The sequence below is a fragment of the Arachis ipaensis genome, chromosome B6 (genome assembly GCF_059453495.1).
Source record: "Arachis ipaensis isolate K30076 ecotype BB chromosome B6, ASM5945349v1, whole genome shotgun sequence".
NCBI lineage: Eukaryota > Viridiplantae > Streptophyta > Magnoliopsida > Fabales > Fabaceae > Arachis > Arachis ipaensis.
Window position 1 is genome coordinate 122,577,039 of NC_142441.1, and position 12,712 is coordinate 122,589,750.

The following is a 12,712-nucleotide window of genomic DNA, read 5'->3' on the forward strand; positions in this document are numbered from 1 at the left end:
AATGGCGCCGTTGCCGGGGAATTGCAAATGTGTTCCTTATTATTGGTTATTGTAAATATTTACTTTTTGCTTGTTTATTTGTTTTTATTTTTGTTTTTATTTTTGCTTTTTTCTTAAATTAAGAGGTTATTGGTTTTTATTTAATTATTAAAAATTTTTTAAAAAAATTTTTCTTGGTGTTCATCTTGATCTTCAAGTTGTTCTTGGTGTTCATCTTGACCTTCAGGTTGTTCTTAGTTGTTTTCTTCGTTTTGATCTAAAAATTTTTAAGTTTGTTATCATTTTATTGTTTTTCTCTTTCCTTATTAAATTCAAAAATTCAAAATTTAAAATAAAATTTCAAAATTCAAATTTAAAAATTTTCAAAATTCAATTTTAAAATTTTTTTTCAGTTTTCAAAACTCAAAATTCAAATCTTTTTCAAAAATCATATCTCTTTCAAAAATCTTATCTTGTCTTGTTTCAAAAAAAATCAAATTTTCAAATTTCAAATTTCAAAAATTTAATTTTCAAATTCAAAATTTAAATTTCAATAACCTTTTAATTTGAATTTGTTTTCATTTTTGTTTTCAATTTTATCTGCTACTATGAACTCTCACCCCTTTGGCTATGAGTCTGGTTACAATTATGTTGCAGGAAGAGGAAACTATAATGAAAATAGACATTAAGGTTGGAAGAATCAAAGATGGGAGGAGGCACAAGGATTTGATCAACCCTTTTGGCAACAACCCCCTCCAATGCACTATAACCAACAACCATTCTGTGATGCATACCAAGATGATAGATATGATGGACCCCATCATATGCCTATGAACCTCTTCAACACAACTTTGAATCACCACACTCATAAGCCAACTACAACCATTCACCTCCATATGACCCTAACCCGTATCTGCCATACCAACCACCTTATGAGCCAAATGAACCATACACAGAACCACCACCTTTCCAACACAACTACTCTCATGAACCACCACCTCAATATTCACCATCTCCATATCATTATCAAGATGAACCACCTTCCTATTATGAACCCTCTCTCCCAACCAATGAATCCTCATATCCACCCCAACCTCCAATGGATGACAGACTTCGTGTTATTCTTCAAAGGCAAGAAAGGATGAATAAGAGTGTGCTAAATTTCGCGGCCGCCTTAGGCGAGTTCGTAAATATAATAGCTTCCCAATATCTGAGCACTCAAAGAACTCCCATGGCTACATGTGGAGAATCAAAAGAAGAGCAATGCATGAAGGAGACACTAGAAACTTCGGTGGACAATGAGGAACATGGCTTTGTATTGGAACAAGTGGAGGAAGCCATAATAGTTGCAGAGGAATAAGTGGTTGAAGACTTAGGAGATGCTGAACCTCCATGGGAAAGTCAAGACATAGAACCTCCTTCCAAGACGGTTGCATTTGATGTTGAGGAGGGTGTACAACCTCCAAAGCATATCATAGTTGAAGACTTGGAAGAGGTTGATCAAGAGATGGAGATAATAGAAGAAGAAGCACAGCCTCCCATGCCCTTGGTAAGTAATGAAGAAGATATTGAATTGGAAGAAAGCTACCAAGAGGAAGAGGTTGAAATTAAAGAAGTTTGCAAAGAGGTGGAAGTTGTCAAAGGGCACAAGGGAGTAGAGCTTGAAATCACCTTGCCAAAGTTATTGGAGACCCCTCCCCCTAAGTTGCCATCAACCTTCACAACATTCAAGTGGGTAAAATTCATATCCCTTAGCTTTCTAATTCCACTTGAATATGGGCTACTAGAGACGGATGGTCAACTTAGAGCTCTTTATGGCATAAAGAGTAAGAGGAAGATGGTCAGTGGTAAGAATTGTCCTACCAGGTTCATTATGGTTGGAAGCCTTAAGTTTAAACGCAAAGGTTGGTGTAGAGCTCAATTGAATGGGTCTAGGAAGCTGTTTGGTAGCTGCAGTGAGAATTTAAATTACTTATCACCCGGCTGGAAAAATACAGATCCCGACAAAAATGGGTGTAAAAGCAAGATTTGGGATCCTGGAATCTGCTCTGACATTTGTCACCCCGGGAGCCTAAGAATCTATTTGAAGCTTCTTAAGGGCTTTACATGCCTAGTTTGGGACCCCAGAGGTTACTGGAAGTACAAACACTGGTGGAGATTCCTGGATGAATACAAGCATAAGCCACCATAACAGGGAGCTCACTAAATGTCCAACTTAAGGACTCTAACTAAAAGTGCTAGGTGGGAGACAACCCACCATGGTATGATCGTTCTTTTTTTTCATTTTTATTTAGTTTTATTTGTTTTCGAGTTTTATTTTATTTTATTATATTGAACCTGGAGTTTTTGCATCACATTCATATTAACACTGCATTATGCATTTTTTCAGATTTAAAAAAAAAGCACGCACGCGACGCGGCAGCGTCACTGACGTGTCCGCGTCACCAGTGCAATGGGAAGAAAAGAAAACAAACAGAAAGTCACGCGAGAGCGTGGCTGGAGGCGTGCCTTTAGCATTATTTGACCCCATGCGACCGCGTCGCTGACGCGTCCGCGTCCGGTGAGAACATTGGCCTCCCACGCGACCGCGTCACCCATGCGGCGGCGTGACCTGAAAATCGACGTCAAAAGGGTGCATGGCTGAAAGATGAGCTGGAGTGATGCTGGATCGGTGCTGAACGTACAGCCTTACCATGCGGACGCATGGCTCACGCATCCGCGTCATATCCCATGATGGCCACTCACGCGATCGGGTCGACCACGCGACCGCATCACCCTGGATTTTGGCAATACCAAGTTTCGAACAGAGAGTTGTGCGAGCGCGAGGCTGCCCTCGCGCCAGCAGCATAAAACGGGTCACGCGATCGTGTGACCGACGCGACTGCGTCAATCAGTTTAAGCACAAGTCGCGCGATCGCGTGCCCCACGCAACCGCGTCGCTTGCGCCACACAGCTCATCCAACTCTGCTAAAATATCTTATATTTTTCTTTTCCAAATCCTTATTTTTTTATCTTTTCTTATTTCTTTCTTCTTTCTTTCTTACTTTATTCATTTCCCTTCTCATTCTTCTTATCTTTTATTTTATTTTATTTATTTGCATACTTTCATTCATTGCATTTTAATTTTGTATATTTTTATTTTCTTTTCTAAATTTATTATTTTCCATTGGTGTTCAAATGTTCTTATTCAACTGTTATATCTTTTATGGTATTATCTTAGTGCTTATAACTTGATTTATTCTGATTGGGTAACTGATAAACCCATATTTCATGAGTTTTTTTGTGCTTAATTTGAGTGATTTATTCAATCCTCCACCTACTTATTCATATTAACTGCATGGTTTTACTTTCCCTTCCTTATTATGTCATATTGTGAAAAACATGTTTCCTAAGCTTTAAAAATTAATTATTTTAATTACCTTTATTTCCATTCGATGCCGTGATTAGTGTGTTGAGTAGTTTTAGATTTTCTAAGGCAGAATGACTTAAAGGATGGAAAAGGAAACATACAAAAATGGAAGGAGAAAGCAAAACGGAGCTTTGAAGGAAACTGGTATTCACGCGATCGCATGGACAACGCGATCGCGTGCCAGAAGCGAAGATGCAGCGACACGGCCGCATGACTGACGCGACCGCGCGACATAAGCAGAATGCATACGACGCGGACGCGTGACTGACGCGACCGCGTGGCAAGGAAAAACTCCGAATGACGCGACCGCGTGACCCACGCGGACGCGTGACAGAGGCCACGTATCAGAATTTATAGAATACGCCCCCAGCGATTTCTGAAGCCCTTTTTGGCCCAGATCCAAGTACAGACAGCATAGACCAGAGGTTATAAAGTGTGGGAATGAACCTATTCAAAAGAAGGGCTCGCATATTTTATTTTTCAATGATTTAGATTTAATTGAGAGGGAGATCTTCTCCTCTCTCTCTTAGGATTTAGGATTTCTTCTCGCTTTAAGAGTGACTCTCAATCCAGGTTTTATATTTCTTTGTTTTAAACTTCCCTTTCACTTTATTTATTTATTTCAGTATCTGAGTTGGCTATTTACCTTTATAATTGAATCTATGAATTCTTCCATGTTACAGACTGTCATTTGAATTAATGATAATTGAGGTATTTTCAGTTTATGATTGTTCTCTTTGATTTAAGTTACCATTGCTTCCCATCTAAGGACATTTTTATTATTCCAGCAATTTTACTTTTTCCCCTTTTGGTCCTAGTTAAGAATTCAGTAACTCAACAGTTATTAAACTCAACATAACTGATAATCGTTATCTTGCTAATTGAGCTGAACTTAAGGAATCCCAATCTTTTCTTAGGAAATAAATAGGATTCAAAGGTCAATTTAATTAGTCCCTTGACTTTCCTTTGCCCTAGTAAAGGTTGACCAAGTGGAGTTTAGATTCAACTTTCATTATAGTTGAGAGAGATACTACGTTGGACCTCCAACTTCTCTTACCTTGCCAAAAGTCTGCTTTACAGTATTTATTTATTTTAATTGCCATTTACTTTACTTGTCATTTAAATTACTTGCTTCTCATCTTCTAAACCCCGATTACAACCTTTATAGCCAATAATAAGAACATACTTCCTCGCAGTTCCTTGAGAAGACGACCCGAGATTTGAATACTCGGTTAACAATTTTTAAAAGGGGTTTGTTACTTGTGACACCCAACACATTTGTATGAAAGGACTTTTGTTGGTTTAGAAGCTATACTTACAACGAGGATTTATCCACAAATTTCTAGACCACGCAAAAGTTCTCTCATCAAAATGGCGCCGTTGCCGGGGAACTGCTAACGTGTGCCTTATTATTGGTTATTGTAAATATTTTTTATTTTGCTTGTTTATTTATTTTTGTTTTTCCTTTTTAACTTTATTTGCTACTATGAACTCTCACCCCTCTCGCTTTGAGTATGGTTCTAATATTGTTAAGGGAAATAGAAGTTACAGCAGGAATGTGCATCAAGGTCAAACCAATCAAGGATGGATGGAACCAAGAGGATCTAATCAACCCTTTTGGCAGCGACACCCTCCGAGATATCCTGGACAAAGACCATTCTACAGTGCATACCCAGCTGAAAGATATGGTGGATAACCTTGTAACTACCAACAAGCCCCACCCCGTGCATATAAACCATCCTTTCAATATAACCTCGAACCACCACACTCACAAGCTTCTCTTCACCATTCGCCACCATATGATCCTTCCTTACCCCAATACCAATCCAATCACTCCCAATCACCACCACTTTCCTTTGTATCATATCCAAGTCCAGCAACCCGAGAAGTAGAGGCTCGCCTAAAAGAAACAATAAGTAAACTTCAAACAACCATTCGACAACTGGAGCAAGTAGCAATTCAATGGGTTTCTAGGCGCTCAACTACACAAGGATCATCCACAATCCCATGTGGACAGTCCAATGAAGATCAGAGCATGAAGGAAATACCAGAAACTCCAGTGGACAAGACAAAGCATGAGTTGGTTGAAGAAGAGTTGGTTGAAGATCTAGGAGATGCTGAACCTCCTCATTGAGGAACACGCCGTCAAGGAGACTACAGTTGATGCTAAGGAGGATATTTCTCCAAGGCAAGTTGTTTATGAAGAATCAGACGGAATAATCTAAGAAAGAAATTCCCTCGATAGTGGTAGTCACAAGTCTAGCTCTCTTAGTGATGAGCTTGCATCCGCAAGTGAATTCTCTGAGATCGACGAATCTTCCCCAAGTGAATATGAAGATGATGCAGAGGTAGATTTCTCTCAACCTCCAATCTATGACTCAAGTGATGAGGAAGACACAGAAGACTTTGACCAGGACACAGATACAATTGAAGATCTTTGCAAAGAAGTGGAAGAATTCACAGAAGAGCACAAAGATATGGAACTTGCAGAACCACCAAAAACACCTATCCCAAGGCCATTACCACCTAATACAAGCTTCAAGTGGGTACAATTCTTAACTTATAACTTTACTTATTCACTTGAATATGGTTTGCTTGAAACAGATGGCTAGCTTAGAGCTCTCTGCGGCTTTAAGAGTAAGAGGGAAATGGCTCGTACTCAGAGCTGGTGCACAAGGTTCAATAAGGTTCCACGCTTCACCTCGAAGTACACGGATTCGTATCATGCTCAGATCACGGAAAACGTTTGGTCACCAAGGTGAGATTCTACTTTTTAAACCGCCCGAAAGGAAACATGTAGATCAAGACGGAGGCGGATTTAAGAGCAAGGCTTGAAATCCTGGACTCTATCCTGACATTCGTCGTCCCGGGAGCCTGAAAATCTGTTTGGAGCTGCTCAGAAGCTTTGCATGCTTGGTTTGGGACCCCGGAGGCTATTGGCATTCCAAGCACTGGTGGAGATTTTTAGATGAATTTAAACATAAGCCGCCATAACAGGATACTCCTCCAATGTCCAACTTAAGGACTTTAACTAAAAGTGCTAGGTGGGAGACAACCCACCATGGTATGGTCGCTTTTTTTTTCAATTTATTTCTTGTTAATTGCTTTCATTTTTCTTTTTTCATTTTAATTTATTAAACCTGGAATCAAGCACAGCATTCATGTTAATCATTGCATTCTGCATTTTTCATGCATATATATATAAAAAAAAGGGGTGCACGACGCGACCGCATGCCCCATGCGATCGCGTCATATTGCGCGAAACACCACCCACGCGACCGCATGACCCACGCGGCCGCGTGATATATATATATATATATATATATATATATATATATATATATATATCGGCGTAAGGATTCAACGAACAGAAAGTTAGGCTGGAATCGTGCGGCCCTTGTGCGTTTCGCACAAATTGGCCTACGCGATCGCATGTCCCATGTGATCGCGTCACTTGCACAATACCAATCCCACGCGACCGCGTGAGCGACGCGATCGCGTCGCATGGATTGCACATCACCCCAAAAGGAGACAGAGAGTTGCGCTAAAACGGCGCTGGAGTCGTGCGTTTAGCACGAATTCCAGCGACGCGATCGCGCGACCCACGCGATCGCGTCACCCCTCTTTCCCCCCTCTCATGCGATCGCGCGCCCCACGCGATCGCGTCACTCCCATTTTCACCCCAACCACCCGACCGCGTGCCCCACGCGGCCGCGTGGATTCGAAAATATAACCCCCAGTCACGCGAAGCCTATCAGTCGCGTAGCCCCCCACCCCCAACCCTCTTCTACCTCTCTGCTTCTTCTTCCTCCAGCCACCCCCCAGCACCACCCAGCCGCCACCGCGCCACCACCCAGACGCCGCCGCCGTCCAGACACCGCCACCATACCACCCCCCCTTTTTCTTCTTCTTTCTTCCTCTCTCCTCCCCTCTCCGCCACCACCCAGAACCACCACCCACCACTGCCGGCCATCCAGCCGCCCCCCTCCGCTACCACCTGCAACCCCCCTTCTTTCCTCTATCACTAACCCTAAGACCCTATCCCCATTCCCCCTCAGCTGCCACCGCGCCGCCGTGCCCCGCCACCGCGCCGCCGTGCCCCGCCACCGCGCCGGACACCACCGCCGCCATCACCCAACCGTTCTGCTTCTTTCGCTTTCCAGGTTCCGCAACACGCACTCCCTTTTATCCGTTCATCATTTTTCTGTATTTTTTCCGTTTTTTGTTCATACTTAGGATAGATAGATATGCATGCTGTAGTGGATTTTTAGGTTGTTAGGTAGCTTAGGCTATGGTTAGTGGATCTAGGTCTGTTTACTTGCACTGTTCCTGTTTTTGTTTTATCATACCTGCAATTCTGCTGTTCCTGTGACCTCGTTCATATGCTGTGATTTCTTGCATTTGCTACTTGTTACTCTGAATTTTCCTGTTTCTATTAATTATAGGTAACTACAGCAAGTTTTTAATTCATATGAACTGCTATGATTGCTGTTTATTTTCCAGGACAATCCAATTTTAGCCAGAATGCTACCCAAATTTTTTGTAAATTGTTTTCATTCATGTTTTGGTTTGGCATTTCTGAACTCTGTTTTACTCTGCTTTACCCAAACCATTTCATGAATGCTATGGTAGAGTTTCTTATCCTCTTTGATTTCCTGGTTCATAAACTGCATTTGTGATTCACTGATTCCAATTTTTGCTTTCTTTATTTCTATTCGAATCAGCATTACCCTGTTTTCCTTGTTCGATTATGAGTACTTCTATTCTTTCCTGTGAATCCTTGTTATATGGAATTTTTCTCTATGCCACTTACTTTAACCCGCACTTTACTAACTCACTAATTTTAATTTACTAATTTCTTTTTTAAATTCTAACCATACTAACCCTTTTGATCTCTTTTCTGATTATTTTCACTTTCCTCTAACTTTCTAACCATGGCATATTGATTATTTTTCCATTTAACATAAATTCAATCACATTTCATATACTCATTTTCCTTATTTTATTTCTCCTTTGCCGCTTTGAGTTTCCTTTGTTTAATTGCCTATTTGCTTTACTATTTTTATCCATATCCTGGTTTTCTATTTTTCAGGATGTCTGCCTCACAAAGGAAAGGAAAAGGCAAGGCTACTGGCAAGCGCAAGCGAGGAGATTCCTCCCAGTCCATCATTGCCCTCATGCACGATTTCTCATGGCGGGAGAAGAACTTCACACAGCAGGAAAAAGCTGACCAGCTGCTCCCTGCGAATGATCCTATAAAATTTGCAAACCGGTACTGTGAGCTGAAGTACCCGGCCTTTGCAGACTCCAGGAATCTATACCTGGAGAAAACCCTGAGGATTCCAGAAGCACTTCAGCAGTACACCACTGAACAAATCAAGCAGAGGCTGGTTCTTTCTGGAAAGAGCACTGACAGAGGTAAATGCATCTTGGGTACGGGAATTCTACTGCAACTACTATCTCACTATCCTAGATGCAGTGAACCTGAGAGGAAAACAAATTCTGGTCACCGAGGAGGCCTTAGAGGACATTCTCTGGCTCCTAGCCAAGTCCGATCAGCCTGATGGTTATTCAAAGGCTGAGGAGGACATGCGTCAGATGCAGTTTGATTGGGATGCCGTGAAGGCACGGATAGCTCTCGACCCGATAGTTCCTTGGGAGATGGGTCAGGACACCACCATGCCTCGAGGGATCAAGAGAGCGTACTTAAATGATGAGGCTCAGTTATGGCATCAGATCTTGAGCAACTATGTGATGCCGAGCACTCATGAGACAGAGATCCCAGCTGCCATGATCACCCTCCTCTAGTGTGTGTTGGAGGGTAAGGACCTCTATCTACCACGTTTCATCAGGCAGTATATGGCCAGGGTCCACGTCCGAGGCACCCTCCCTTTCCCGTATCTGGTTACACAGCTTGGCCGTCGAGCTGACATGCCATGGGAGGATGCCGATGAGAGACCACCTGCGGCGGATTGCAGGAAGATCATTCCGCACAGCTGGAACTTCTTAGCCTTGGGCCACAGACCACCACCATTTACTGCTACTGATGAGACAGCCCCACCGTCTGCTGGACCCTCTTCCTCCACTGCTGCACCACCTACCCCTGCTACCACCACTGCACCTCCACCTGCCACAGAGCCCGTCTATCATCTGGTGCACCGCTTGTTTCGACGACTTGACCAAATGGAGCGTCGCAACAAGCGACGCTATGAGCACCTAAAGCTGATGATACGATCCGGCGACATCCCCTCAGAGCCTGACACACCATCCGAGGCATCTGAGGAGGAGGCGGATGCGACCGAGGCCGAGACCCATCCCCAGGGAGAGGCAGCGCAGGACGCACCACAGGCAGCGGACCCACATCAGATTGAGGCTGCGGATCTTGAGATCCCGATCCAGTCAGCACCTCCTCTACAACAGCCAGACTCCCAGCCCACCACCACTGAGACTCCAGCTACCATCCCTTCCGGTGATGACACCCCTTCACACCCGGCTTGATTGAGCATCAGGGACGATGCTTCATTTTAAGTGTGGGGAGGTCGCCATCTCTGGCGTTTATTTTGGTGAACCACTACATACTTTTTCTTTTATTTTGAATATTTTTCTGTATTTTTCTTTTTACTGTTATTTTCTGAGTACTTATACATTGCTTTTATGTATTTTTACTCTATTTTTGCATATTGCATCTTTAGTTCATATTTTTAGTTATTTAGTTTAGTTTGCAATTCTGATTTATTAGTGGATTAATTAGTATAGTTTACCCTTTTTAGCATAAGATAGTATAGTTTAAATTGAAAAATATAAAAAAGAAGTAAGCTAGGAAATTGAACATATCAGATTTAAATCCATAAACCTTGTATATAGCATTACATGATGTAGTTAAGCTGACAATATTTCATCAAGGAGGAACATTAAAACTTTAAAAGCTACCCTAAATAATTATTTTTTTTGAGAATAATGAGAATTTTTAACTAAACCTGCATAACATATATGAATGATATATAATGCTTGAGTTAGAGAACACACAGCCTATGAGTCTTGAGCTTAATGGTATGGTTGCATTCAAACCATAACTTCATTCCTGTGTGTTTCGCTTCCTTTTATTTTGATGTTCTTTACTTTGCTTTAATCTATATGTCCAATTATAGAATATAGAATAGATACATACCAAAGGAATGATTGAGGCCATCATTTGATTTTAGCTCACTTACCCCAAATTAGCCTACCTTTTACATCACCTTTGTTAGCCCCCTTGAACCTTTTAAAACCCCTTTATTCTATTTAGCCAAATTACTAGCCTTAAGCAGAAAAATAAAAGAAAACCCCAAGTGAATCCTTGGTTAGCTTAAGATAGGAAATTATAAATAGAGTAAAATGTGGAAAACCTTTTGGGAACATGGGTGATAGAAACAAAAGGGTAGAGAAGTTAAAAAAAAATAAAATAAATTTGGGAAGCATGCTCATGAGAAAATCAAAGTGATTTAATTGCTATGTGCCTTGAAAAAAAAATTTATTTTTTTCAGCATTTAATAAAAGGGGATACAAAAGAAATTCCCCAATGCAAAATAAAAGCAATGTACATGGAATAAAAAAATAAAAAGTGAAACATGAGCATGTAACAATAAGTGGGATAATCTGGGAAAATAGGTAAAGAGATTTTGTTTTACTAAATATGTATGTTAGGTGAGATCTTAGTCTAATTAAGGATTCACTTATTAGCTCACTTGACCCTATACATAAATCCCTACCTTTACCTTGATCCCATTACAACCTCAATTAAAGACCTCATGACTTTTTGGTATGACTATATTCTATAATTGTTGATTGGTTAGATGAAGAACAAAGCTATAGAAAGTAAGAATAAAAAGAAAAATAGAGTGAATAAACCCAATAAACACTGAGTGACTAGAGAGTAAACACAAAATCCAGTGAGGGTTCAATAACTCATCAACATATATCTGTGCTTAAATTTACTTATTGTTTTGCAAGTTTGTACAATGTTTTCTTTCCCATCTCATTTGCTAAAATACTTTATTATTTAAGGGTTGGCTATATATATACATGACTCCTTGAGAATGTGAATTAACTTGACTACATGTAAGCTTTATATATGAGTGAATAATTTAGAGTTGCATGATGCATCATTCATTTAGGTAGTTGCATTTAAATTAGGTTGAATTGCATGACATTCCATCACTTTAACCTTAATTATTTACCTTGGGTTTAGCATGAGGACATGCTAGTGTTTAAGTGTGGGGAGGTTGATAAACCCATATTTCATGAGTTCTTTTGTGCTTAATTTGAGTGATTTATTCAATCCTCCACCTACTTATTCATATTAACTGCATGGTTTTACTTTCCCTTCCTTATCATGTCATATTGTGAAAAACATGATTCCTAAGCTTTAAAAATTAATTATTTTAATTACCTTTATTTCCATTCGATGCCGTGATTAGTGTGTTGAGTAGTTTCAGATTTTCTAAGGCAGAATGACTTAAAGGATGGCAAAGGAAACATATAAAAATGGAAGGAGAAAGCAAAACGGAGCTTTGAAGGAAACTGGTATTCACGCGATCGCATGGACGACGCGATCGCGTGCCAGAAGCGAAGATGCAGCGACATGGCTGCATGATTGACGCGACTGCGCGACATAAGCAGAACGCATACGATGCGGACGCGTGACTGACGCGACCGCGTGGCAAGGAAAAGCTCCGAATGACGCGACCGCGTGACCCACGCGGACGCGTGACAGAGGCCACGTATCAGAATTTACAGAATATGCCCCCAGCGATTTCTGAAGCCCTTTTTGGCTCAGATCCAAGTACAGACAGCATAGACCAGAGGTTATAAAGTGTGGGAATGCACCCATTCAAAAGAAGGGCTCGCATATTTTATTTTTCAATGATTTATATTTAATTGAGAGGGAGATCTTCTCCTCTCTCTCTTAGGATTTAGGATTTCTTCACGCGTTAAGAGTGACTCTCAATCCAGGTTTTATATTTCTTTGTTTTAAACTTCCCTTTCACTTTATTTATTTATTTCAGTATCTGAGTTGGCTATTTACCTTTATAATTGAATCTATAAATTCTTCCATGTTACAGACTGTTATTTGAATTAATGATAATTGAGGTATTTTCAGTTTATGATTGTTCTCTTTGATTTAAGTTACCATTGCTTCCCGTCTAAGGACATTTTTATTATTCCAGCAATTTTACTTTTTCCCCTTTTGGTCCTGGTTAAGAATTCAGTAACTCAATAGTTATTAAACTCAACATAATTGATAATCGTTATCTTGCTAATTGAGCTGAACTTAAGTAACCCCAA